Source organism: Nicotiana attenuata, chromosome 5, assembly GCF_001879085.1.
Source record: "Nicotiana attenuata strain UT chromosome 5, NIATTr2, whole genome shotgun sequence".
NCBI lineage: Eukaryota > Viridiplantae > Streptophyta > Magnoliopsida > Solanales > Solanaceae > Nicotiana > Nicotiana attenuata.
In genome coordinates, this window is record NC_031993.1 from 13,893,226 (window position 1) to 13,897,525 (window position 4,300).

A 4,300-nucleotide genomic window follows, 5' to 3' on the forward strand; every position below is an offset into this window, starting at 1 on the left:
CTCGACCCCAAGGAAAAGAGACCCAAAGTAAAGGGATATGCATAGACATGCATAAACTCCTCTCTGGAGTAGGTAACTCGCTCTACCCTATCTGGGGCGAGGATTTTAACATTGAAGCAGTTGCAGTCCTCCTTCACAGTGGGGATTCTAGAAGGACGAATGGAGGAGGGGTACCTGCGAACTGGCCAAAACATGCAGCTTTGAGAGTTTGCAGATGCGATTTGTTCTTGAAGATCAGATGCGGTGCTGAGATAGAGCGGTATGATGGTAACAGTTGGAGGTTCAGACTCAACGTCAAGATCTTTGGCTTTGTTTTTCTTTGGGCCTCCACCGAATAGAAGACCAGTGTTTCCGAAGGAAGCGGCGTAAGAAGACATGGTGGTAAAAGATCGGTAAAGATGTTCTTACTAAGAAAGTTGAATGTTGTAAAAAAGATCTAAGGAAATTGAGAGAAAGAGAGAGTTGTGGAAATAGTGAAAGTGAAGAAGTAAAAATGATGAGAAGTGGAGAAGTTATAGACGGCAAAAATCGTGGTCATGATTACCTCGAAAGTCGGCAAAAATATTTGCTGAATCACGGGGCAACACATGTTCGGGGTATTAAATGCAAGAAGACGTGCGTCCCTTTAAATGTCAGAGACTGTTCAGGAACTCCCCACCAAGGAAGGAATCTCCATCAGCTACCCAGTAATACTAAGTTGTGTCACCGGAAAGCAGGAGAATTATCTATGTGGGATGAAATTGGTTGATAATAGGTGGTCCAATGATAAAGTGACATATGAAGACAGATAAAAGATGAGTTAACGAATAACTAGCACTGGGTGTGAAATATGTAACCGGTATAGGATGGATCCCGAAGGAAGCACAACCGATGGTGAAGATTCAAAGGCTTCATATCGGATAACATTTAATGAGCAGTCATTACAGAGAATATCTGCATTTAAAGACCAATCGTTATGCACTCATCAATGGCATTTTTATTCTCATTCAAGAGGAGCTTGATTTTAGGATCTTGTCTCCCTAATGATAGCTATATATAGCAAGATTGAAAACCCTTATAGGACATGAAACATTCTGCACACAAAGCTTTATTCTACTATTTTACGCTCAATCTAAGTAGTTTTATCATTGCTTGATCAGTGCCTTTTAATTTGCTCTCGGAAAGATCGAGTTCGGAATCAGGCTCGTTATCTCCTTTAATTTTAGTCGTTGATCTTATTTTTATTCTCACTTCTTTATCATTTGTGGATCAAATCGGTTCGTTTGTTTATAAACCACGCTATAAATTTAACTGTGCCGTTTTACGGGTAAACAGTAGCCCAAAGATAATAGGCCCATATACAAAAAAAAACTTGATTCTCTAGATCTTCTATGACAAATTTGTGTGAATTTTGATTCTTTGTATACAACCAACCTAAATCGATTATATAAATTTCTATTGCTCAGTTGGTAAAGCACCTCCACCCATGACCGTTAGGTCCTGGGTTCGAGTCACACTGGAGGGGAAGTGTGGATACACTATAGATCCTCCTAAATTGAAAGGAAATTTAAAAAAAATCTATTGCGGCTACAAAATGCAAAACGACCACAATACAACTTGAAAAGATCTAAATTTTCTTCTTCCCAAGTTTCAAAGAGCGGAAAGCAAATATAAAAAATTGATAGGATTTGTTGCTATAGTTCGTTATTTGGCAGAGAAATCAATAACAACATCGGCTTTATACATAATTGTTCGAGAAAAAGTAAGAAAAAATGTAAAAAATTTAATTTCAACTTTAACTGCACATATATAATAATGTATAACTTTGTATAAATTTGTATATAATATTGTATTCCTATATTTTACGAGCACAAAAAAGCAAAATAAGTGTTAATGGAAAACACAAAGGATACGAACTAAAAGCCAAAAAAAAAATCTAAATAAAATCTATCCAAAACGAAAGCCAAATGGAAACACAGCCAAACAAAAAACCAAAAACATGCAACAAAGCTAAAATCATTACAGTGAAAGAGAAACTTACCGCAAAAGAAGGACTATTGCATCAAAATCGAACAAAAATCCGCGAACAGAAAGATCAATATTGTATAATAATGTTTACACGCCCAATATATAATATTATACACTTATTATAATTTTGTATAATATTGTATAATGGTATATAACATGTATACAAAAATTGGGTTCATCTTCAACTTTCTTTTTCCACTGGTCTGATTCCCAAAATCAATATTAATGAAACCCAATCAACCCGGCCAGCACTCTAGATTCAAGTTACTACAAAATTTTCTTATAATTTTTAATCTTACCCAACCGTTGCAGAGTAAGATTTTTTCAGAATTAAGTTGAACTTCGAGCTCTGAAGCTCCTTCAATGGAGTTCGAGTCTCGCCCCAACAAAACTTCAGCTTCATATTTAGCTAGCGTTTGGCCATAGATCCCAAATTTATTTTAAAAAATCTGATTTGGGTGAAGTCTGGTTTGAAGATGAAAATGTGTTTGGACATACGTTTTCAAAACATATTTTCCAACTTTATTTTGGAAAAACATGTATATAATTTCCAAGTTTTGGGGTTTTGGGATTTGAGATTTGAGATTTGGAATTTGGCCAAAATATGGGCAAAATTTATGGCCAAACATGAGTTTTGAAAATAAATCCCAAATTTATTTTGGCAAACTCATGACCAAACGGGGCCTTAGACGCCTATCAATCGAAATTCTTTTTTCTAGCTTAAAAAGAAAGAAGAAAAGAAAAAAAAGTTTGTCGTGTTATACTTGAAAAAGCCTTAGTAGGGAACATTCTGTTATTTCGAAGACTTAGAAAAATTTTTGTTTTGAGCCTCACACAACTGACACTAGTTATGTGAAATTTTTGTTTTTTGTTTCACAACTTTGTAGTCCTAGAATTTTGTGGACCCAAATGTAAAAGATATGGGACCACAAATGTGTGAGATAAAAAGAGGCCTCACACAACTAATTTCAGTTGTGTGAGGCACACCATAAAATCGCCCAAGACTTAGTGAGAGAGTCTAATAGCCTGTTTGGCCAAGCTTCTTTTTGGCCAAAAGTGTTTTTTTTGGCCAAAAGCACTTTTGGCCAAAAATTGAGGTGTTCGGCCAAGCTTTTGGAAGGAAAAAAAGTGCTTTTGAGGAGAAGCAGAAGCAGTTTTAGAGAAACAGAAAAAAGTAGCTTCTCTCCAAAAGCACTTTTTTGAGAAGCACTTTTGAGAAAATATACTTAGAAGCAGTTTTTTAAAGCTTGGCCAAACACTAATTGCTGCTCAGAAGTGCTTTTCAAATTAATTAGCCAAACACAAACTGCTTCTCACCAAAAGTACTTTTGAGAAAAACACTTTTGAAAAAAAGCGCTTCTCAAAATAAGCTGATTTTTGCAGCTTGGCCAAACGGGCTATAAGAAATATTCATTCGTTCCAGGCCTGCCATTTGATTGGCATGTCCCAGCATATTAGAAATGGATTTTTAATGTTGGACTAAAAGATGAACAATTTTAGAAAAAATAACTCAAATAATCGTCCACCTAATATATTAAACTAAAAATAGCCGGTGGATATATATATATTATATATATATATATATATATATATATATATATATATATATTATATATATATATATATATATATATATATATAAACTTTGTATAATCAATATATAATCTATGTATACCAGCTAAAAAAAATTATTGAATTTGGCTGCTATTTGTGTAACAATCTCAAAAGAAAAAATCAAATTATATATAAAGTGGCCAAATCGGGTAAGAAGGTAAAATATAGATCCAATTTGATAGAAATATTGCTCCGGTTGATAGAGAGAGTAATTTTATTTATTAGTAGTACCTTTGCGGTCCGGCCACGATAGACCCTTGTGATCCAGCCCTTCCCCGTACCCTGCGTATAGCGGGAGCTTAGTGCACCGGACTGCCTTTTTTTCTTATTAGTACCTTTGTCTAGATTTATTTGGTGCACTTTAATTGAGAATGGAGTTTAAGAAAAAATAAAAGCTTTTTTTTAAAAGTTGTAATTTAAAACAAATCATAAATTTTTTTTGTTGCTATAAATATCTCATTAAGAATAAAAATAAAATTTTAAATTTTTTTTTAAAATATCAAAAAGTATTATTTTGTACGTGCTTTCTCGATTTGTAAGGCCAACACTAGCTGACTTTAGATAAAGTCATAAAACCAAAGGACCAAACAAGAGGGCCCTTAAAAAACAAACAAAATGATAAAACAATTTGCAGTTAATAAGAATATATTAAGATTCAATCATTTAAACAGCTCACCAA